The sequence below is a fragment of the Argopecten irradians genome, chromosome 2, assembly GCF_041381155.1.
Source record: "Argopecten irradians isolate NY chromosome 2, Ai_NY, whole genome shotgun sequence".
Lineage (NCBI taxonomy): Eukaryota > Metazoa > Mollusca > Bivalvia > Pectinida > Pectinidae > Argopecten > Argopecten irradians.
The window spans coordinates 36,977,297-37,003,699 of record NC_091135.1 but is presented as its reverse complement, the minus strand read 5'-3'; the positions used below and the strand labels follow the sequence as shown (position 1 = coordinate 37,003,699).

General features: G+C 35.8%; 1 protein-coding gene across 1 annotated transcript in view; it reads left to right on the top strand.

The window, feature by feature from the left end:
- The window catches only part of LOC138315351 (uncharacterized), an 88,248-nt gene that overhangs the window by 5,463 nt on the left and 56,382 nt on the right, over window positions 1-26,403 (top strand). Inside the window, exon 2 of the mRNA XM_069256307.1 lies at window positions 5,127-5,218. The gene's annotated coding sequence lies outside the window, so the exon portion shown is untranslated. The remainder of the gene's footprint in view (window positions 1-5,126; window positions 5,219-26,403) is intronic.

Here is a 26,403-nt window from a genome sequence, read left to right as displayed (position 1 = left end):
GTTATACCTGCTTAATCATTTTGATCCAACGATTTGGAATTTCGACGTATCAACCATTAACTTAATAATGTCATAGAATTTGTCAATAATTTCTTGTTACATGTATATGTTTTATAAGGAATATATATGGAACAGTACATTTATGTCATATTTTGCTTCGAGGTTATGTAACAGAATTAGCCTCATTAAATTGTCCCTTTGATTAAAATACTCACTCATATAATATTTCATTTTCCGTTGAAAATTGATCAAATTTAAAAGCATGCGCAACCAAGTAGTAATAATTGAAAAGATATCTGTTAAGCTATAAGCAAAAGTTAATAATATAAGTCTACGACGGTATATACATTGTACCAATATCAACAGATTTTCGATTATAATCGATAATTGACCCATTACTACTTTTACCCAAGAGTAAGATCTATTGATAGAGGTGACTCTCTTATAATTTACAATGTACTGGTGTGTACCATGTTCATGATCACAAAATTTAATATTCTACATATTTATTGTTGCATGTTGATTATATCACGTTTTACCAGCTGCCATAAAACCATAAAACTTTTGTAAATTAACATTGATCCAGTTCTATTATTACAACCAATATAACTTAGCATTGATTATTTGATTTATTGTAAGTCAACTTATGAACTTATACATACCTTTCCTTGTACATTGTACATATTGCTACCCTCTGTATATATTGAATGTATTCTGTTAAGTTGAAGGGTTAGTGTTGTACTTGAGGTAAATCTTTCACAAATATTTCCATGGTAATCATGCAGCCAATCTAATCTAATTCAAACAAATTGATCCAGATCTGATATAGGTGAAAGTCACAGGATCAAAATGATCAAAGTAGATCGAAGCAAAATGATCAAAATCAACTGGTCTTGATCTTTATGCACTTCAAGGGGAAGGCTTGGATTGTGAACAAGTTAAGTGAAGTAAAGGTCTTTTGACACACATCTTCAAGGGAATGATCTTCTAAACAAGTTCAATCAAGATGAAGGTCATTTGAGCAAAATATGTAAGATGAAGGTCATAACAACAAATCAAAGTGAAGATCATATGAACAAATGAAAATAATCAAGAATGAAAGATATCTAATCAACCCATTCAGAGTATTTTTTGGCTCGTCCTAAAGACTCACCATGTTTCAGAAACAATCAAAAAGATATCAATTGTAATTATAACATAAAAATCTCTATTCATTGCCTAAGATGAAGTTATAACACCAAACAAATGCAATATTTCCTGTATAAAACTGTGTTAATAATTTAATGAAGGTTCTTTTTACTGTTTTACTGCTTGGTGTTGTGACAGTCAATAATTAATTACTGTGCAGTAATTATAATTAGGACGACGCTAGGGAAATACAAGATGACCTGCACAATAAAAAGTAATAATTAATTTATCATTTTAAAATTGCTCAGGAAGTGATTATATGTGTAGCACTAATATTACATTCGGGACTCTACAAAATTATTTAAATCATTTGACAGTTACATTTCAAAAATTTAAAACTTTAAGTTAAGGCATCTATCGTTAAATTAAATAAAACATATCGATAGGAAAGAATCATGCAATAAATCTGAAAAATATTTCTTTTATTTTTCACAAATAGATTTTGTATCTAAGTTTACCAATGTATTGGCACCTGCCCAATTTTTCTCGAAATCTAGGAAACAAATTGTTGTTGCAGACCTCTTAAATCTTACATTTACTCCTAGAAACATGTGTGCAGTCTACTCGGACTAGCTGTACAGATCATAAAACCAAGGCTGAAGAAATTATTTTGTTGGAGTCTTAAGACATTCAGCCGGTCTGAGTAATGACATACAACAGTTTTGTGCCTGGAATATACCTCTGAGAGATCTCTGATGGAGATCAATGGCCCCACATTTCCTGTAAAGGTCCTGGTGAGGTAAAAGTAATGGCAGATATTTTGTAGCAAAATTGATCATTATTTCAGCATATTACAGTCTGACCTACATTTCACATGACAGCACAATATAGGTAGACTGCATTGTACATCTATGGTTAGTTCAATGTGCTATCTCTGTTTTCTATAGTCTGATTTTCTGTAAGAAATGTAATGTCTGATCAAGGTGTTAGCAAGACAATGCCTGCAAGATGTCATTCAGTTAACGTGTGTTAATTGTTCTGTTAGACAAGACAATGTCTGTTGTTCTGTTAGTCAAGGAAATGTGTGTTGTACAGTGGTTAGACATGACAATGTCTGTTGTTCTGTAAGACAAGAAAATGTATATTGCTTTGCTGGTCAAGACAATGTCTGTTGTGTGTTAGATAAGACAATGTCTGTTGTTCAGTTAGACAAGACATTGTCTGTTGTTCTGTTAGACAAGACAATGTGTGTTGTACAGTCAGACAATTTAACAATGTCTGTTGTTCTGTTGGTCAAGTGGTCAAGACAATGTCTGTTGTTCAGTTAGATAAGACAATGTCTTTTGTTCTGTTAGACAAGACAATGTCTGTTGTCTCGATTAGACAAGACATTGTCTGTTGTTCTGTTAGACAAGACAATGTCTGTTGTTCGATTAGACAAGACATTGTCTGTTGTTCTGTTAGACAAGACATTGTCTGTTGTACAGTCAGACAATTTAACAATGTCTGTTGTTCTGTTGGTCAAGTGGTCAAGACAATGTCTGTTGTTCAGTTAGATAAGACAATGTCTGTTGTTCTGTTAGACAAGACAATGTCTGTTGTTCGATTAGACAAGACATTGTCTGTTGTTCTGTTAGACAAGACAATGTCTGTTGTTCTGTTAGACAAGACAATGTCTGTTGTTCTGTTAGACAAGGCAATGTCTGTTGTTCTGTTAGACAAGGCAATGTCTGTTGTTCTGTTAGATAAAGACAATGTCTGTTGTTCTGTTAAACAGACATTGAGAATGTCTGTTGTTCTGTTAGACAAGACAATGTCTGTTGTTCTGTTAGACATTGACAATGTCTGTTGTTCTGTTAGACAAGACAATGTCTGTTGTTCTGTTAGACAAGACAATGTCTGTTGTTCTGTTAGAGACAAAACAATGTCTGTTGTTCTGTTAGACAAGAACAATGTCTGTTGTTCTGTTAGACAAGACAATCCTGTTGTTTCTGTTAGACAAGACAATGTCCTGTTTGTTCTGTTAGACAAGACAATGTCTGTTGTTCTGTTAGACAAGACAATGTCTGTTGTTCTGTTGATGTCTGCTTGTTTCTGTTAGACAACAAGACAATGTCTGTTGTTCTGTTAGACAAGACAATGTCTGTTCAGACAAGAATTAACAATGTTGTTGTTGGTCTGTTGGACAAAACAATGTCTGTTGTTCTGTTAGATAAGACAAAGTCTGTTGTCAAGTTAGACAAATGACAATGTCTGTTGTTCTGTTTTAGACAAGAATGTCAAGACCAAGACAATGTCTGTTGTTCTGTTGGTTTTGTTAGACACAAGGACAAGACAATGTCTGTTGTTCTGTTAGACAAGACAATGTCTGTTGTTCTGTTAGACAAGACAATGTCTGTTGTTCTGTTAGACAAGACATTGTCTGTTTGTTTTAGTTTGTTCTAGACATGTTTGTTTGTTCTGATGGACAAGACAATGTCACTTGTTGTTCAGTTAGATAAGAGAATGTCTGTTGTTCTGTTAGACAAGACAATGTTGTTGTTCTGTTAGACAAGACAATGTTGAGTTCTGTTGACAAGACAATCCAATGTCTGTTGTTCAGTTAGACATAAGACAATGTCTGTTGTTCTGTTAGACAAGACCAATGTCTGTTGTTTGTTCTGTTGGTCCAGACAAGTTGGTCAAGACAAGTGTCTGTTGTTCAGTTAGACAAGACAATGTCCTGTTTGTTAGAAAGACAAGTGCTGTTAGACAAGACAATGTCCCTGTTGTTCTGTTAGACATTTGAGACATGTCAGACAAGAAATGTTATGTTCTGTTAGACAAGACAAATGTCTGTTGTTCTGTTAGACAAGTTGAGAAAGTCTGTTGTTCTGTGTTTTGTAGACAAGACAATGTCTGTTGTTCTGTTAGACAAGAACAATGTCTGTTGTTCTGTTAGACAAGACAATTGTCTGTTGTTATTAATGTTAGAATGTTTAGAATGTCTGTTGTTCTGTTAGACAAGACAATGTCTGTTCTGTTAGACGTGTTGTTCTGTTAGACAAGACAATGTGTCTGTTAGACAAGACAATGTCTGTTGTTCTGTTAGACAAGACAATGTCTGTTGTTCTGTTAGACAAGACATTGTCTGTTGTTCTGTTAGACAAGACAATGTCTGTTGTTCTGTTAGACAAGACAATGTCTGTTGTTCTGTCAGACATTATGTGTGTTGTTCTGTTAGACAAGACAATGTTTGTTGTTCTGTTAACAAGACAATGTCTATTGTTCTGTTAGACAAGACAAAGCTTGCAGTGCTATTCTAGTTATTAGACAAGCCAAAAATCAACCTTTGTTCAGACTATCTCGCAACTGTTTCTATATTTGGGTTCAAGGGGTATTGTCTTTTAATATTAATATTAAAGACTTATTTAAGGCAAGCAAGTAATTCAATGTTATCATTAATTGACAGATGCTGTCTTCATTCTAATACAGCGTATACCCACAATAAGGCAATAAATCTGTATCAGAACACTAAATGTGTACTCAGAAATGTTTACAGAGTAAGTGTACAATTTTCTAAGTCTAGTCGCAGGGTCATGCATTATTTGTTACAATACACTTTTATATACTTCGTGTGTATCTTCATTAAAACTTGGCTTGGGTTGGTATGGAGACATCAGGCAATACAGAAATATGTTGAAACACAAAATTTAAAAGCAATAGAAACAGACTATTATCCCTGCAGTGCTTTTATTATAAGTACTTTGTATTGTAGATGTTTGTATAAATAGGTGTTTTACATTCCTTTTCGCCCGAACTTCAGACAAAGCCTCCAAGAAAATTGATTTTAGATATATTCAATGTAGGGCTTCTGATACTTCGATATGTTTATTGAGTATTTTCTTGATCACTTCGATTTTCCTTGTCTGCCTGGTGGGAATGAAGCACTGTATACAGAGTACGTCAGTCTGACTTTGTATGTATTTGTCTAATGAATTTTTGTTTCCTATTTGCAGTGGATATGACTTAGACAAATAAGAAAGTTTTGACACAAAAAACAATTTGTAAGTGTGCAGATACAACGAATGTTTAAGGACATAAGTATAAGGTATGTATATATATAAATTGTTTTCTCTCTTCACTAGAAATTAAAGCTATGCATATATGTAGTATTACGTAATACTTGTGTGCCTGTAAAATACCATAAGTAGTTCTGTTTACTGTCGTAAATGTCTGGTACAATAATATATGTTGAAGTTAGGGCACAGGATTAATTATAGGTACTTCCTGTCAGTTATTCTACCGCTTAAAACATCAACCCAAAAATCGTTGTCATATAGCTTATTAGGCATATATGAATGTATACATCTTGGTTTAAAGCTTCTGACAACCTGTATTCTTACATTTGTGAACATGTATTATGCTTTCATCAAATCTTCTTCCCTTTTTAGCCCACCATCATCAGATGGTGGGCTATTCAAATCGCCTTTTGTCCGTAGTCTGTCGTCCTTCCTTCCTTCCGTCCACTATTTCTCAGAAAGTGCTGAAGGGATCTTTCTCAAATTTCATATGGAGATTCCTATAGGGCCCTAGTTGTGCATATTGTATTTTGGGACTGATTGGTCAACAGGATGGCCGCCAGGCAGCCATCTCGGATTTTGATTGTGAAAGTTTGTTACCGCGATTTTGTTCAAAAAGTACTGAAGGGATCTGTCTCCAAATATATATGTAGGTTCCCCTAGGGCCTAGTTGTGCAAACTGGATTTTGGGACCGATGGGTTATGGCTGACTTGATTTTGGTAGTTAAAGTTTGTTATCGCTCTTTCTCAGAAAGTACTGCAGGAATTTGTCTCAAATTTAATTTGTAGGTTCCCCTAGGACCTTAGTTGTGCATATTGCATTTTGGGCCTGATCTGTTAACAAGATGGCCGACCGGTTATTACTGCTATTTCTCAGAAAGCACTGAAGGGATCTGTCTAACATTTCATATGCAGGTTCCACAAGGGGCCTAGTTGTGCATATTGCATTTTGGGACCGATCATCGGACAAGATGGCCGACAGGCTGCTATCTTGAATTTTGATAGATGTAGTTTGTTTCAGCTATTTCTCAAAAAGTACTCAAATGATATTTCTCAAATTTTGTATGTAGGATGTAGTCAGAGTTTGAAAAGCAGAAAAAAGTTCCCTCTTTCCATTGTCAGACATATATCATTCTTTGGTGCAAAGATAATCCCTATGGGATCTCTTGTTAATCTTGAAGAGAAAATTGTAATTTCTGTATTCGACCCAATAAGTGCAGAGTGCTTTAATAATTGAAGATAGGACCAAAACCTGCACTACGTACCCTTTCCGTCCGTCAACATTTCCTTTAAATCGCTACTAGTCATAGAGTTCTGCATGGATTGTAACCAAATTTGGCCACAAACATCCTTGGGGGAAGGGGAACAGAACTTGTATAAAGTTTGGTTCTGACCCCCCGGGGGCAGGAGGGGCGGGGCCCAATAGGGGAAATAGAGGTAAATCCTATAAATCGCTACTTGTCCTAGAGTTCTGCATGGATTGTAACCAAATTTGGCCACAAACATCCTTGGGGGTAGGGGAACAAAACTTGTATAAAGTTAGGCTCTGACCCCCCGAGGGCAGGAGGGGGCGGGGCCCAATAGGGGAAATAGAGGTAAATCCTATAAATCGCTACTTGTCCTAGAGTTTCTGCATGAATTGTAACCAAATTTGGCCACAAACATCCTTGGGGGAAGGGGAACAGAACTTGTATAAATTTTGGCTCTGACCCCCCAGGGGCAGGAGGGGCGGGGCCCAATAGGGGAAATAGAGGTAAATCCTATAAATCGCTACTTGTCCTAGAGTTCTGCATGGATTGTAACCAAATTTGGCCACAACCATCCTTGGGGGAAGGGGAACAGAACTTGTATAAAGTTAGGCTCTGACCCCCGGGGGCATGAGGGGCGGGGCCCAATAGGGGAAATAGAGGTAAATCCTATAAATCGCTACTTGTCCTAGAGTTCTGCATGAATTGTGACCAAATTTGGCCACAAACATCCTTGGGGGAAGGGGAACAGAACTTGTATAAAGTTTGGCTCTGACCCCCGGGGGCATGAGGGGCGGGGCCCAATAGGGGAAATAGAGGTAAATCCTATAAATCGCTACTTGTCCTAGAGTTCTGCATGGATTGTAACCAAATTTGGCCACAAACATCCTTGGGGGAAGGGGAACAGAACTTGTATAAAGTTTGGCTCTGAACCCCTGGGGGCAGGAGGGGCGGGGCCCAATAGGGGAAATAGAGGTAAATCCTATAAATCGCTACTTGTCCTAGAGTTCTGCATGGATTGTAACCAAATTTGGCCACAAACATCCTTGGGGGAAGGGGAACAGAACTTGTATAAAGTTTGGCTCTGACCCCCCGGGGGCAGGAGGGGCTGGGGCCCAATAGGGGAAATAGAGGTAAATCCTATAAATCGCTACTTGTCCTAGAGTTCTGCATGGATTGTAACCAAATTTGGCCACAAACATCCTTGGGGGAAGGGGAACAGAACTTGTATAAAGTTTGGCTCTGACCCCCCGGGGGCAGGAGGGGCGGGGCCCAATAGGGGAAATAGAGGTAAATCCTATAAATCGCTACTTGTCCTAGAGTTCTGCATGGATTGTAACCAAATTTGGCCACAAACATCCTTGGGGGTAGGGGAACAAAACTTGTATAAAGTTAGGCTCTGACCCCCCGAGGGCAGGAGGGGCGGGGCCCAATAGGGGAAATAGAGGTAAATCCTATAAATCGCTACTTGTCCTAGAGTTCTGCATGGATTGTAACCAAATTTGGCCACAAACATCCTTGGGGGAAGGGGAACAGAACTTCTATAAATGTTGGCTCTGACCCCCCAGGGGCAGGAGGGGTGGGGCCCAATAGGGGAAATAGAGGTAAATCCTATAAATCGCTACTTGTCCTAGAGTTCTGCATGGATTGTAACCAAATTTGGCCACAAACATCCTTGGGGGTAGGGGAACAGAACTTGTATAAAGTTTGGCTCTGACCCCCCGGGGGCAGGAGGGGCGGGGCCCAATAGGGGAAATAGAGGTAAATCCTATAAATCGCTACTTGTCCTAGAGTTCTGCATGGATTGTAACCAAATTTGGCCACAAACATCCTTGGGGGAAGGGGAACAGAACTTGTATAAAGTTTGGCTCTGAACCCCTGGGGGCAGGAGGGGCGGGGCCCAATAGGGGAAATAGAGGTAAATCCTATAAATCGCTACTTGTCCTAGAGTTCTGCATGGATTGTAACCAAATTTGGCCACAAACATCCTTGGGGGAAGGGGAACAGAACTTGTATAAAGTTTAGCTCTGACCCCCCCCCCCCCCCCCCCCCCTACTTCCTGGGGCAGGAGGGGCGGGGCCCAATAGGGGAAATAGAGGTAAATCCTATAAATCGCTACTTGTCCTAGAGTTCTGCATGGATTGTAACCAAATTTGGCCACAAACATCCTTGGGGGAAGGAGAACAGAACTTGTATAAAGCTTTGGCTCTGACCCCGTGGGGGCAGGAGGGGCGGGGCCCAATAGGGGAAATAGAGGTAAATCCTATAAATCGCTACTTGTCCTAGAGTTCTGCATGAATTGTGACCAAATTTGGCCACAAACATCCTTGGGGGAAGGGGAACAGAACTTGTATAAAGTTTGGTTCTGACCCCCCGGGGGCAGGAGGGGCGGGGCCAATAGGGGATATAGAGGTAAATCCTATAAATCGCTACTTGTCCTAGAGTTCTGCATGGATTGTAACCAAATTTGGCCACAAACATCCTTGGGGGTAGGGGAACAAAACTTGTATAAAGTTAGGCTCTGACCCCCCGAGGGCAGGAGGGGCGGGGCCCAATAGGGGAAATAGAGGTAAATCCTATAAATCGCTACTTGTCCTAGAGTTCTGCATGGATTGTAACCAAATTTGGCCACAAACATCCTTGGGGGAAGGGGAACAGAACTTCTATAAATGTTGGCTCTGACACCCCCGGGGGCAGGAGGGGTGGGGCCTAATAGGGGAAATAGAGGTAAATCCTATAAATCGCTACTTGTCCTAGAGTTCTGCATGGATTGTAACCAAATTTGGCCACAAACATCCTTGGGGATAGGGGAACAGAACTTGTATAAAGTTTGGCTCTGACCCCCCGGGGGCAGGAGGGGCGGGGCCCAATAGGGGAAATAGAGGTAAATCCTATAAATCGCTACTTGTCCTAGAGTTCTGCATGGATTGTAACCAAATTTGGCCACAAACATCCTTGGGGGAAAGGGAACAGAACTTGTATAAAGTTTGGCTCTGAACCCCTGGGGGCAGGAGGGGCGGGGCCCAATATGGGGAAATAGAGGTAAATCCTATAAATCGCTACTTGTCCTAGAGTTCTGCATGGATTGTAACCAAATTTGGCACAAACATCCTTGGGGGAAGGGGAACAGAACTTCTATAAATGTTGGCTCTGACCCCCGGGGGCAGGAGGGGTGTGGAGCCCAATAGGGGAAATAAGAGGTAAATCCTATAAGTCGCTACTTGTCCTAGAGTTCTGCATGGATTGTGACCAAATTTGGCCACAAACATCCATGGGGGAAGGGGAACAGAACTTCTATAAATGTTGGCTCTGACCCCCCGGGGGCAGGATGGGTAGGGCCCAGTAGGTGAATTAGAGGTAAATATTCGAATTCCTTCAGAAAAAAAAAACAATGAACCTGTATTTAGAACATTACTTGGCATTACAAAACAGGTGAGCGATACAGGCCCTCTGGGCCTCTTGTTCAAAAAGTACTGAAGGGATCTGTCTCCAAATATATATGTAGGTTCCCCTAGGGCCTAGTTGTGCAAACTGGATTTTGGGACCGATGGGTTATGGCTGACTTGATTTTGGTAGTTAAAGTTTGTTATCGCTCTTTCTCAGAAAGTACTGCAGGAATTTGTCTCAAATTTAATTTGTAGGTTCCCCTAGGACCTTAGTTGTGCATATTGCATTTTGGGCCTGATCTGTTAACAAGATGGCCGACCGGTTATTACTGCTATTTCTCAGAAAGCACTGAAGGGATCTGTCTAACATTTCATATGCAGGTTCCACAAGGGGCCTAGTTGTGCATATTGCATTTTGGGACCGATCATCGGACAAGATGGCCGACAGGCTGCTATCTTGAATTTTGATAGATGTAGTTTGTTTCAGCTATTTCTCAAAAAGTACTCAAATGATATTTCTCAAATTTTGTATGTAGGATGTAGTCAGAGTTTGAAAAGCAGAAAAAAGTTCCCTCTTTCCATTGTCAGACATATATCATTCTTTGGTGCAAAGATAATCCCTATGGGATCTCTTGTTAATCTTGAAGAGAAAATTGTAATTTCTGTATTTGACCCAATAAGTGCAGAGTGCTTTAATAATTGAAGATAGGACCAAAACCTGCACTACGTACCCTTTCACGAAATTATTTCACAATGTTATATTAAGCCATCGGTCATTTTACAAAAGAATTCCAATTAAGAAACCATTGGTATTGATATTATCAGTCTGAATTTAGTCCAAGGTAAGTGAAACTGAGGCTTATAAAAGGGAGAGGAGCTCGAGGTGCTTGCACTACAGCTACATAGGCATTGGGCGATTATTGGGTCGAATATTGTATATGTGTACAACATATTTACACTATTATTCTAATTAATTGAAAAAAGGTATCTTAATTGTGTCAAGCTTTACACATACATCAGTGACTGCTATTACAGATGATAAACATATTGGTAAATTTTACACCACTGTGTTAAAGTTTATAAATGATTAATCATGTCTATTGTCTCTGAAAAAAATTATGTGTCTGGCATGCAAAATGGCAATAAAAGTAAGTGTATGTATACATGCACTTTTTCGTTTTAAATCCTCTGTAGGATTTTCGTCTCCAAACTCCCTTGAATTATTGAATCCATTTGTACTTAATTATGGATGCTTACAATCTAGTGCTTGTTATAGGATCTAGAACACAAGATTACGATAACTAATCGACAAAACCACAATAAATAAAAGTTCAATATCATAGTACTTTTTGTTATACAACTTCTACATCTGCCATGCATACACCTGCCATTGGACTTAGCGTAGAGGGTCTGACAGTTGCAATATATCTGGTCTATATTGATATCGGTTATTTCTTCTATGTACATAATTATGTATTAGTGCATTTTTCAGTAACATGTACAATTTGTTTAAATTCTAAAAATGATTGTTAAATGTCATTTTATAGATCCAATTCAGTGCAAATTAGGCCACACCAATTTGAAAAATAGTTCTTCAGGATTTTTGGGAAAAAAAGTGGTGCGAGAGGGTGTTTTTTTTTTTTTTTTTTTTAAATTTTCATTTTCCCCAAAAAAATGAGTCGAGCGGTATCAAAAATGAGAATATGATGTATACAAACATTAACACAAGGCTAAATCCATTATATATGTGTTTTATTTACATGCAGGTTATAGTATTTTTATGTTTTGAGAGTCAAAAGAAAAGATATAAATACATGTACATGTAACATCTTTGGCCTCTGTGCTAATGACTTGTCTGAAAGACTAATTGTTGTCTGAACAATGCTCATGTGCAAAGATTTAAAGAGAACAAGGTAAAAATCAATATAATGATAAATTCAACATTTATTAACAACAATGATACCTGACCGTCATGCCTTGGCATTGAAAAAAAAAAAAATTATCAAATTCAAATATATTTATACTATAAACCAACAGTGTTTTTATTTGTCGTCCAGGTGGAACTCTATTAAAAACACTATAGGAGAATCATAAATATTGTTGATCTACAATATTAGAAACCTGTAAAATTTTTCCACACCCAATAGAACAAAAGGTTAGCATTTGCATACATGAAAATATAATTTTCTAGTATGCAAATGTAATAATTGAATTGTTTTAGAGTCACACAAAATCAAATGTAAATACCGTATTTTCCCTATTAAGAGCGCCTCCTCTAATAAGGGCGCCCCCACGTTTTTTTGCTGAAAAAAATCAACTAATTTCATACAATTTTTGTGCCAGATTGTGACGATTTGTCTCTGCAGACGCTAATGAAATACAGTTTTACATCAATCTGATGCCTGACAGATATCTAATCAGCTTGTATAAACACTAAATTTATTGCACTGAATAACTTGCCAAGTATTTACACCTAGAAATAGCGAGAACGCCATGTTCAAAACAAAATGTGTCACTTGAACGTCCCACACACGTGTATGGATGAAGACTAACTGGCAACAACATTTTAGCGATGTCTGTACAGGTTTTATGAATACTTACAGTATATGTATGATAAAGGTTCCTAACTTACAGTAATATTATCATTTCTAAGCATTTTATTGTGTACTCTTGTCGGTATTCCCCATCTACCACAAAACGAAAGTAGCGATTGAAAGCACCGTGTCGCCATTTTGTGTACACAAGGTAAACAAAACAGGCTAGCATGAAATGCAAAATTTCCATTTTTGAAACAGACATATTTAACCAATGCTTTAATACTTCTGATGCATACATTTACTTCATTATTATGTAATTTCAAAATACTTACTTGACTTCAAAACGAAAGTTGGTTATCATAACTTTCAGAAAAATACGAAACTAAATAGCAAGGATGACTATTAGTCTGTTTCAGAAAAAAACCATCTAAAAATGGTCTCATGATAACGCTCCCCCCTTTCAGCTCATTTACCCGCGCCCGGCAGCCTTTCATTGAGGGAAAATACGGTAATATTAGATATTAAAAATCACAGTATAGATATACTCTTGACTAGTCATGCAAAACTATAGAAGCATTCAACTGTTCAATATCATCTGACATATTAATTTCAATTGCATTAATTCTTATATTAGTTTATGTGATTTGATCCATGTTTTGCTGTTGTTGGCATGATATGAAGTAAATGTAAAAAAATAAATAAAAAAAATTGAATTTGATGCAAATAATCAGAAAAAAGGAAACAGATTCGTAATTTTAAGCATTGGATTATCTATATGAAGCATGTAATTTTATGTCTCACATCGATCACATTTTTGTCATTTGCGTTTAAACAAATCTTTAAATGTCTTACGGTACACTGGGAACAACAATATCTGTGTCAAAAGTTCTCACAGTTGCAACATTTTTACACCTGCCATTTTATTCGTTTTTTTTTTTAATCTGTTTCCGTTTTGCGCTTAAACTTTCGTTTTCTTACCGGTTTAAGCGCTCAAGTGATAAGGATTTCAGTGTGTCTAAAGCACAAACCAGAAACGGGAAGGGAAAAAATCGGACTTTCGTTCTTCGGATTTCCGAGCATCTGAAATAGGGGCGGTAAAATTTTTTTATATTTTATTTTCTAACTTTTCCATTTTAGGGGCGGGAAATCCCGAAGAACTAGGTTTCAAATTGGTGTGGCCTTATGCTTTTAGAAATATGCTTCTATGCATGTTATCGTGTGGAGAGAGTCTTAATTAGCCGGTATATAGGCTTTGCCTGCTGCCCGGTCCCAAATTGAACCTTTTGATTTAATAAAATAGTTTGAAGTGAAAATATATCTTGTCATTTCATATGATCTTCATTCATATTAGGTATTTCTTATAATTTTGGTTCTGCCAAAGAATTTATAATTAGGACATCTTGATGATCAAAACTGGCATCATGTAAAGTTGATAAGCTTTTGTAATCTGCCAATTAGGTCAATCAACCTCAATATTCAATTTTGTGAGGTGTTTTCCCCAAAAACATGGCCAGCTATATATAGCTAGCTTAGGTCTTAATATATTATCAGTTTAAGATATTGTGAATATGTCATCTAGTACCTAGTCTTATTTTAGTGCTTTTCATACCAGATATTTTGTGCTAAATTCTATTTGTGTTAATTGTATTTTTTCCAAGTTTAAGTAAATAGCAATTGTAGCGAATACAAACATTCATCACTGTTCTGTGTATTTCTTAAAAAATAATCACTGAAACTTTGAAGTTAATATATTATATCTGACTCACACATAAAAAAAAAGAATATATTTCCGTTTAGAACCTTAGGTCAAAGACAGAGGTTGTTTAATTTTCAAACATTTTATGGTGCTATATATGGACAGGGATGGGGCGGGGCAGGAGCGGAGGGAGATACATATACAAGTAGTGCTATATAAACACCCATCCTGTACCGTCTTGTCCCACTTTGAAATATGGAGTAGAGGTTGGGGCATTTGTAGTCCTGCAGACATTCTAGCTAATATTACACCCTTCCATGATATGGTTTCATTTAAGTTGTCAGAGCCAGAAATTTTTCATCATTATAGGCATGATATATTGTAGAATTCTTGGGTGTATAAATTGTTTGACTTGTCAAGATAATTGAATTTCTAATTGATGCTTACTTGTAATTAATGCTAATGATATGTTATTTGAATTGTACACACACACAGACATACATGTACATATATATATGATGCATTAACTTTCAGCCATGATGATGAATTAGTCATATGAGTGACAATTTTTATCCTTACTTCAAGGTCATAGGGTAAATAAACATAAATTGGACAGTATTTAATTGATTATCAAGTGCATGATGATAAGGATATTTCTATGACCCAAAACAAATTCATGTGCACAATGTATTGAAGAAAAAACATTCTAGTTCACAGCTGCATATCATGATCAAAGGTCAAATAATTTAAAAAAAATGTAATGTAGGCCATAGATTAGTTGAAGTGTGTGTAATGACATAGCTAGAAGGATGACTGCATATATATTATTTACAAAATATCTCCTGTTAATTTGTTAGAGTCTTGATGTTAGTGTGGACTCAGGGTCCTCAGGTTACTGGTAATTAACTGATCAGAATCACCCAAGTAAAAGGTTTTACTTACTGCAATGTTCTAGCCAGCTATAATGTTACTATACAAAGAATTTATGATAGGGAGTTGCTTAATTAGGGGTAAAGGCTAGGCATACTAACAGTTTACTAGTGTACAGTTTAAGTATAGGGTTCTTTTCGGGTTTCCCGAGATTTGGATGTCTAATTTTCTGAGGCGGAGCCGAGGGAAATAGGCAAATTCAAGGGAAACCATAAACTTGATATATCGCTTAATTCCATACTTTAACAGTTTTAATATACCAATGCATACAAAAGCTAGGATTAGACTAAAATGTGTATTTATCTCATACACTCTATTCACATCGTGTACGCCCTGCTAATTCAATATTCCAGTTGAGAGATTGTAAAGGCAGAATTTTACATTGTAATAGATCTACATAATTTTAGCTTCAAACATGTCAAATCATTCCGATATGACAATTGTGATTCCATGTTGGTGTGTTTTACTTTTATTTCAATCGCAGGTTAAAATTTGATTCCGTTATATGATTTCTCAATATTTCAACATTTTATGCCACTAGGCAAAATACTCCAATTACATACATGGATTGTTGAAAATCTTGAGTTCAAATTTTGATAAGGATGAATTCAAAGTTTATCGACCATTTGACATTTTCACCTAAATTGTTTTGACTTTAAGATCCCTTGGTTAAGTGATATATGATAGATGCAGAAGATCCAGTCCTACGATAGCTAAAATATTATGTTTAAAAACACTTCATCTTTATCTTTGAAACACTATTTTACAATATCCTCTTTTTATATGGTCAATGATTTCCACGGATCTCCATTTTGAATTGATCATCAGCTTGAACTTGATATTACCTCTAATATCAAATAAATAACATACACATATATGTTATGTCCAGTAAGTCTCAATGTTTTTATCAGAAAGTGTGAATATCTGTTGCCAGAAAACAATCTTGTTTGTATTTTCATTGTGGATTGGATATTCCTTGGTATCCTCTGAGGGATTTTTCCCGGAGTAATCAATGCCTGCTGATAGTCTTCTGTTCCCTTTATGGTGTCTGATCTGCGTGTTATGCAGGAACATTGAGTGAGGATTTGTCACATAAAGTTTGTACTGACTGGCGAGTATTATAGTGATCACAGGTTTTGGCTTACAAATAGATAGTTTATTTCTGGATAGTCAATATATATATACTTCAAGAAAAAATAAATCAACTCCCAACAACAAATTTGCCAGTGCTTTCGCCATGTTATGACGTCTAACGTATTCGGGAAATATTTCAATAATGAAGGATTAATATAACTTGAGTGTATATTTAGCTCACCTGGCCCGAAGGGCCGGTGAGCTTATGTCATGGCGCGGGCATCCGTCGTCCGTCCCGTCCGTCCGTCGTCCGTCCGTCCGTCTGTCTGTCAACATTTCCTTTAAATCGCTACTAGTCATAGAGTTCTGCATGGATTGTAACCAAATTTGGCCACAAACATCCTTGGGGGAAGGGGAACAGAACTTGTATAAAATTTTTGCTCTGACCCCCCCCCGGGGGCAGGAGGGGTGGGGCCCAATAGGGGAAATAGAGGTAAATCCTTTAAATCGCTACTTGTCATAGAGTTCTGAATGGAATGTAACAAAATTTGGCCACAAACATCCGTGGCGGAAGGGGAACAGAACTTGTATAAATTTTGGCTCTGACCCCCCGGGGGCAGGAGGGGCGGGGCCCAATAGGGGAAATAGAGGTAAATCCTATAAATTGCTACTAGTCATAGAGTTCTTCATGGATTGTAACCAAATTTGGCCAGAAATATCCTTGGGAGAATAAGAACTGAGTTTGTATAAATTTTGGCTCTGGTCCCCGGGGCAGGAGGGGCGGGGCCCAATAGGGGAATTATAGGTAAATTCTATAAATTGCTACTAAATTGTCCAAGAGATTTGTATGGATTGTAACTAAATTTGGCCACAATCATCCTTGGGGGTAGGAGAACAGAACTTGTATAAATTTTGGCTCTGACCCCCAGGGGGCAGGAGGGGCAGGGCCCAATAGGGGAAATAGAGGTAAATCCTTTAAATCACTTCTTCTCATAGAGTTCTGCATGGATTGTAACCAAATTTGGCCACAAACATCCTTGGGGGAAGGGGAACAGAACTTGTATAAATTTTGGCTCTGATCCCCCGGGGGTAGGAGAGGTGGGGCCCAATAGGGGAAATAGAGGTAAATTCTTTAAATCGCTACTAGTCATAGAGTTCTGCATGGAATGTAACCAAAATTGGCCAGAAATATCCTTTGTGGAAGGGGAACAGAATTTGTATAAATTTTGGCTCTGACCCCCAGGGGGCAGGAGGGGTGGGGCCCAATAGGGGATTTAGATGTTAATATTAAAATTCCTTCAGAAAAGAAACAATGAACCTGTATTCAGAAAATTATTTGGCATTACAAACCAGGTGAGCGATACAGGCCCTCTGGGCCTCTTGTTTATGATATAAAGATAAACACAAGTGAACTTAGTGTACTCGTATTAAACCATTACGATAATACACTCAGATTAAACACAAGTGTACTTAGTGTACTTTAATTAAACCATTATGATAATACACTCATATTAAACACAAGTGTACTTAGTGTACTCATATTAAACCATTATGATAATACATTCAGAATAAACACAAGTGTACTTAGTGTACTCATATTAAAACCATTATGATAATACACTCAGATTAAACACAAGTGTACTCATATTAAACCATTATGATAATACACTCAGAATAAACACAAGTGTACTCATATTAAACCATTATGATAATACACTCAGAATAAACACAAGTGTACTCATATTAAACCATTATGATAATACACTCAGAATAAACACAAGTGTACTCATATTAAACCATTATGATAATACACTCAGATTAAACACAAGTGTACTCATATTAAACCATTATGATAATACACTCAGATTATTGTGTTATATCTCTATAACATAAAAATTTAATTCAAATTAATTCTAATTATAATTCAATCTACTAAATTCATTTTTGTACTTCGTTATTCCAGCCAATCAGAAATGACTTTACAAATGGTGATTTTCTTTTTCCTTTATGGGCTGATAAAGTGATATTTGCTATTAAATCTAATGATTATATGTGCTATTAAATCTAATGATTTAATAAAAATATTTTGAAATGAAATAAAGTGACATTTTAAGCCAATGTCAAAATGTCTGTTACATATATATACTTATCACATAATCCAACTGCAGTTGCAAATGCTTCACCCATGTGATATTTTTGCATGCATCATATCATTAGTGTTATATAACTACATACTTTTTCATTGGCTGCTATATGTGTTTGGCAGAAAATCAATTGTGATATGTCATATGATAAATACCGGGGTATATGATCGTCACAAAAAATGGATGTACGTGACATCATAATTTAGGGATAGCGTGACCAAAAAGACTATCTTCAATTTGCTGAATTTTTATAACTTATTTTGAAATCTTTAATTCTCACCTCATTCCATTTGCAATTTCATATGGAGGCTTTTATAATTTCTTGCATTCATGATAAGCTATTTATGTCTTATATAGGACATATAATGTATACGTATAACATGAAAGGCTTCATTGTGTTTGTGGTTGCTTTTGAACTATAAACATGAAAATAACATATTGATTGATTTATTAGGATATTTGATTAGGATTATTGTCCCATTCCCAACCATGAATACCCAGAAAATACTTTGAAATCTCCAAATTTGTTTGCTTTTGTATAATATAAAATGCATATGTTGTATATAAATGTGCTCAATGAGTATCTATACATATGTACACATATCCTTTGTGTGTACTGTGTCATTTATTGCCTTAAAGATCTTGATCCATGTAATCTATTATAATAAATATAATCTACACAGGCTTTGATACTGGCCATGAGAAGTAACACAGTAGCTCTGTCCTACTGATATGTAAAACATATATTGACAGGAGATATGAGACACCTAATATAAGCATAGAGTAATTACCTGATATATCCTTTCCACGACCAGCAGTATTTGAACCTGACTCAATTCTGATTGTAGGCTATAACAAATGCCTGGCATTTATGAAAGCAGTTATTTGCATCTAGATTTCGGTTTGATGCTGTTTTCACAATAGTAGCAAACGTTACTCATAGAAAACAAGCAAAAACATTCACCTGAAGTTCACTAAAGGTCACCATGCACGGGTCATGGGAGGAAGAAACCAGCGTGTGCGTGGGACACACTAAAATCTAAATTTCAGACCTCAATTTTTTTTAAAACTTATTTGGGCACATGTTTAAAGGTGATTTGCGACATCATAAATGCTATGATCGAATCGATATTGACACATGGTATTGTCATGAACATATCCTTTTTAACAAACCAATATTTAGTTTTCTAGAGTAGAAGGGTGCATGAAATGGGCAAATGCATAATTATGCATTAATATATGTTACGGCCGTACGAAGGCTATAATTAGAAGCCTAATATCTGTCCTGCTTTGACCTGATGAGTGGTCCAGGATGACTTTATAACTTATATAATCCACTGGGATCTGAAAATTTAAAGTTACAGTTTGTATGAATTTATTTCAATAGACCGTTTTTAGAGGTCTTAGGAGGGTGAGATGTCTGGGGGTGGAGGAGGGGCGTGTTGATGTCCATGATTAGTATGTAATATTAATGTGTATGTTACTTTAAAACTTTGGGCCGAATTTCATTGCTTTATACATTTATTGTGTCAACTTCCTCAATGTAACATTACTTGGAGCGGTGTTCTTTATCTAACACGATAAAAGAATAACATAATTTATACAACAAACTTGACAGCTAAACCGTAAGTTCCTACAACAAATACATCATGTTGATGGTGATTTTATGCATGTTTACATTATTGATGCATATATTTTCCAAGCCTTCAGATACACTCTTATTATCCCTAAGAATTTAATATCTGAATTTACCAACATTTTAGCCCCCTATCAAATAATTATTGATAAAAGTGTATTCAATATGCCGGGCTGCATTTTTTTTTTTTTAACAAGACCATGAATGAATGCACTTTGTTTTAGAAACCTTCAATAAAAGGTAAAATAGTTTATGTATCAATTAAAGTATATATATATGCATAGCTTATGTTAAGTGATTATCATACCGTATTTTCCGGACAATAAACCGCACCTGTGTATAAGCCGCAGAGGCCTTTTTTACGATTTTTCCAGGTTTTGTACACGTATAAGACGCACCGTAATATAAGCCACACCCAAAAGTTAGGCCCATGCACCCACGTAACCATCAGTGTTTCATGTTTCTGATACGATCGATCTCTATTGAAGTACGGTAATGCTCATCGATGTTTATAATCACGAAAACTGTCTGTAAACTTATACTGTAAATATATAAAAAATAAAAACTCACTATGGTGTAAATATCTTTAGCAAAATGGACTTGGTCATGTTTCTGTTCGTTGTTTATTCTGCCATTACGTAAGCCTACTTGTGTGTAAACAAACATGGCGGCCGTACGAATCCACGGTTACTTTCACTCATTATTTCAGCATGCCAGTTAAAATACTTTCTTCAGTATGGATATGATTTTATTTTATCTATTTTGATATATTTCGCGTATTTATTATATTGATGTGTAAAGGATTACTATATTATCAAGGCTTGCATCATTAACCTGAAACTGACTTCGTTTAGAGTATTCTCGGTCAATTTGCCATCCCATGATGCAGTTCACCGAAGCCTTATTTTTGTAAACTTCCGGATATTATTTCGTGGTGTTTGCTACAGAGATCGATTAAATGATTTTAATATGACTGTGCGGTGTTTTACACTCGGTAAAATGTTCTTAATTACATGTGATTTACGTGAATAAACTTGATTGCTGATTATTTCATTAAAATCACGGCGACAGGATTCTGGGAAATTCCAGTGTTGACCTACATATGTGAAACACGTGTGCAAGTTTGATTTCATGCTTACTCTCGCTCATATTTCAGTACGCCGATAAAATACTTTCTTCGGTAACGTTATGCATAGGAATGGATTATATATCTTTTTTGATATATTTTATGAATGAAATATATCTTTGTGAAAAGAGTTACTGTATCAATCAACTTCGTTTAGAGTGTTCTTCCACTGTTTGTAAACTAGGTATCCCATGATGCAATTCACCGAAGCCTTATTTTTGTAAACTTCCGGATTATGACCTCGTGGTGTTTGCCGCTACAGAGATCGATAATATGGTGTTTTATAGACTATTTGATGCTCATAACATTGCTATAATGTTCTATATAACATGTAAAACACGCGAATAAACTTGATTGCTGATTATTTCATTGAAATCATAGCAACAGGATTCCGAGAAATACACATGTTGACCGAGTGTAACATGTGTGCAAGTTAGCAATAGCAGTCATTCAGAAGATCGTTTTCTTGCTGTCCGCGGACATTTCTTGCACACACATAATATTTAAATAATATATTTAACTTATTGATTGATATTTGATGATTTTTGACGTTTTAATTATTATTTTCTTGGTAACAATCCTGCAGCAAATCGATAGCGAAATCAGTCCGCCATTTTGTTGTGACTAAACAACCACGCTTCTGTCGGCCGATTTTCCGTGAATTAAACAATTTTACGATTGATCATGTATCTGGTACGTTATTATTTATATCTTTATTATATTTTTATCACATATTATATCGTTTAAACATTTTTACAGTGATTTTTTTCGATGTATAACTTTACTAAACCGCCATTGTGTTGTGACTGGAAACAACCACGCTTCAGTCGGCCGATTTGCCGTGAATTAAACAATTTTACGAATCAACATGAATCTGATACGTAATTATTTTCATCTTTAATATATTTTCATTGCATATTTTATCTTTTAAACACTTTTTACAGTGATTTGGTCGATGTATAACTTAACAAAACTGGCGAGTAAAACTAACGATTTCCACACGTGAATCACGACGTACTCATGCAAAAACATGGTCAGATTTTGGTTTTCGTCCACGGATAAGCCGCACTGATGTATAAGCCGCACTGCCGATTTTCAGGTAAAAAAGTAGCGGCTTATACTCCGTAAAATACTATAAATATTATAGAATGATACCGAAGAAAAAAAATTATACTACAAAATTATACAAAGCTTATCTTTTCTTCTTTTTCTTTGTAGTTAATGTACTACTAAATATGACAAAACAATATAATAACATAAATATATGCAACTTACTGTCGTTATTTTTCTATAGCAGAAAAAATAAACATGATAGAATTTTCTGAATTGTACATTTTAGTAATTATTAAATATATTGTTAAAGATCCATTTTATAATTGTTGGTACATGTATTTATAAATTTGCATTAACCACTTTAAGTGATGAATAGAATTACATTTATAATAAATATAAGTGTAGTGTAATTGAGCTTGCTGCCTCAGTACGTATATTACCTCATAATCAATCAATATAGCTCGGCTTTTTTATGTTAATTAGCTATAGGCGAGTGACAACTCTGTACATTTGGTATATATATCCTGTCAAACATTTCAAATTTAATGTATTTTTAATAAGAAAAAAATACTTAAATCAGATCGGCAAACATTTCTTCTCAGACGACAGACTGCAGTATTAGATCTAGCCATCACATATATATATATGGATATTAGTCACATTACCAGTAAGGCAAAGGCTTTAAACACTTTGAACAAATATTCTGTTTTTCAGAAATTGCATAGCTATAAATTTTGTGACCATCCTGTTATATAAATCTGTGAAGTTCATTTAGAAAATACTTAAACCATTTTACATTCAGTTGGAAAAAATTGGACACTATAATATATTGCTTGCAATAATAGATGGTGAAAAATTCTATTTCTATGCAGTTCATTTAAAAAAAAATTTGATACTTCCCGAAAATGGATATAGTACATCTATACCATTTAATACCATTTTAGATTCAGTCCTAGAAAATTGGACGCTACAAATATATATTGTTTACAATATGGCAGCAATAATAGATGGTGACAAATGTTCATTTAAAAAGAAATAGATTTTTATTGAAAATAGATATGGTAAGTATATAACATTTAATACCATTTTAGATTCAATCATGCAAAATTGGTTGCTATTGTTGGCTCTAGATGGTGACAACTTCAGTGTTATGTGGAGTTACGAAAATGATCGTCTGACGTGACGTGTTGCGTGGGTTCTAGACGTGACAAGAAGAGCTGAGTTTGTGTTTCTATAATTGGATTTGTGTTCAAAGGTGCAGAACCTAACTTCAGATTGATGAAATTTCCACAATAAATGTCATATCCCACCAGCTCCGTTCCATCATTACCCAAGTCTCTTGTGAATAATCAGCAATTCCTCCTTGAGTAAAAGTCTCTTCTTAAACTATTCATTGACAATTAAAAATATTTGCAATCTTGAAAGAATTTCACGTTGTGGAAAAAAACCTATACAAATTCTTTTTAGTTTTAGTTTTCTTTCAGATTGATATTCTTTTGCCATTTAATTAGTTATGTAAGGATAATTTTGCTTGATAACTATATATTCTCATTTATGTTTAGCTAATTATGTGACATATATCAGTATTTTACTTCCTAATTCAATCTTTTAGTAATCCAAAAACAAATATATATGGAGGCTGAATTTTAATAGAATGAAAATTGCTTTACTAAAATTTGAAAGTACATGTATAAGATTTAAAATGCTTTTACTTACTATAAGTAAAATGAGAAAAAACTAATTTGAAAAAAAGGAAATTTGCAAACATAACATAAATGTAATGAAGTATTTAAAATAAATCATTTGTACACCTGAGGTAATTAAGTGCTGTATGGGCAGTATGTAATGGGACAGATATTTAGCTGTGACAGAATTTATTCAAGAAAAGAATTTCAAAAATGGATTTTTCAGCTATAGATAACATTATAATAATGACAATATTGTTGTCAAAATTTTAGAAATATGAAGGGGCTCTTTTCCATTAATATGGCGGGGCTTTTGTCCAAGGGGCATTTGTCCGGAGGGACTTATGCCCGTCCTGATGACGATCGATACACAGGGTTGTGAATCAATTGTCTTGACGGGTAATTTTCATGACGTGACATCAATGTCTAAAAGTACAAAACAGTTCCTAAACAATCAATCTAAAAGGTGTTGGATTCATTTTGCAATGTCCATAATGTTGGCAATAAAACGTGTTTTCAAGGAGAAGAAACTAAAGCGTTTCTATATGACCAAGCTGTTAAAGAAATCCCTTGATAGGCAGCTAAATAGTCTGTTGTTTAAAAGGTCTAAGACACTCAATATCATGGAATTTCATGAGGATAATATGAGATCAATACAAAACAGGTTACACTGACATTAGTTTTAAAAGTTTCCGGGAAGTCGTATTGATCAGCTGGTACGGACATAACATTTAGCTTCATTACAGAAGATTCAGAAAGAGTCGGCCAACTCTCATCATGGATGTCACATTGACAGGAAACAGAGACATGTTTATGAAATAAAGGAGGATTGTGGTTTCTAGTTCTGTTTAAGATTTCAAACGTATGATATTAGTAACCAGAATGGTTCTTTATTAACAAGGTGTCAGTTAAAGTTTGATTCTACTACGTAGTATAATCAAACTTACGTAGTGGGCTCGTTTCTGAGTTTTTAGTTTCAGAATGGCAGAGTAGCTGAATTGTCCCGACAAAAAAAGATTATACCAGTATATACCAGCACCTGCCTTGAGGCCTGGACCAGTCCTTTTGGTTACAGGTTCGAAACCTACATACACTGGTATCAGTTGGCTGATACTGATCATGACCATATTTTGGCAGTTTGTCTTTTAAGGTATATATTCTTCCCTTTTCTCCGCCTCTTAAACCTAGAGGTTGGTTATCTCCTTATAAAGGATCTTAATTAGCTGTTATTTGATGTAAAACAAAATAAAACACACCAATCACAGGTTTCTGTTGGCAACCATCTAGCTACCGGTATGTAGTTTTAACTATGGTCAGAGGTAGAAGTATATGTAGTACAGCCAAACCTATCCATAAAGGACACCAAAGGGAAATAGCAAATAAAAATGTCCTTTATAGACAGGGGTCCTACATACAGAGGTCAATTATATAGGTTGATGAGTCTGTCCTTTATAAACAGTTGTCTTTATACAGAGGTCAAATATATAGTAGATTGTACAAAATGGGGTTGATGAGTCTGTCCTTTATAAACAGTTGTCTTTCTACAGAGGTCAAATATATAGTAGATTGTACCAAATGGGGTTGATGAGTCTGTCTTTTATAGACAGTTGCTTTTATACAGGTCACAGGGGTCAAATAGGCTAAAATCTTTGAACGACTTCTTCTAACTAACCAAATGGTCCAGGGTACTCATATTTGGCCTGTAGCATGCTGAGATAAAGGGCTATCAAAGTTGTGGAAATGAATAACCTTGACCTACTTTCAAGGTCACGAGAGTCAAATATTCCAAAATCTTGAATTTTGAACTTCTTCTCAAGTTCTACCAGTGTGATTAAGCTGAAACCTGCATGAAATGATCCTGACATGGTCCCGACCAAGTGTAGTTATATTTTATGTTGATCCAAAATCCAAGATGGCTGCCACAGATGATCCAAGATGGCTGCCACAGATGCCATCTTGAAAACACATTTGAACTTCTTCTCAAGTTCTACCAGTGCAATTTAACTGAAACTTGAAACATGAAATGCGACTGATATGATCTTGTCAAAGTGTTGTTATATCTCTGGTTGATCCCAAATTGAAGATGGCTACCATGACACCATATCTAATTATTTTCCTATACAGCTATTGCCAAGATAGTCAGATGACCGTTAAGGCCCTTGGGCCTCTTGTTACCACAAATCATCTGTATGACCATGTAGTTGTTTCCCCAGTTACACTGTAATGTAGTTTGATTTGCAATTATTAGAATCATTAGTATTTTGATTCAATATGCTTGAAAGATGATAAAGTCACTAAAAGCTGTTATTAGCTTCAAGATACAAAAGCTTGCAAAATTGTTCACTGATTGGCCAACATGTTGTGTAAATTCTTACTAAAGTCAAGAGGAGGGTCAGTTACACATGGTAAATGTTTTGTTATTTACAAGGAGCACATGACTTTGCTAATTAATAACTAGAGGCATGTGTCTGCATTTGTTGATGCAAAATAAAACTAACTTGAACTTATTTTTATCCTATTGTAGCGGGATTGCATTCTGCTAGTGTTCAGAGGTCCCGGTCAGCCATCTTGGATTTTGGTAGTTGATGTTTGTTAACGCTATTTTTCAGGAAGTACAGAAGGGATCTGTCTCAAATTTCATATGTATGTTCCACTAGGACCCTAGGAGTGTTTTGCTGGTTTTCAGACTAATCAGAAAAA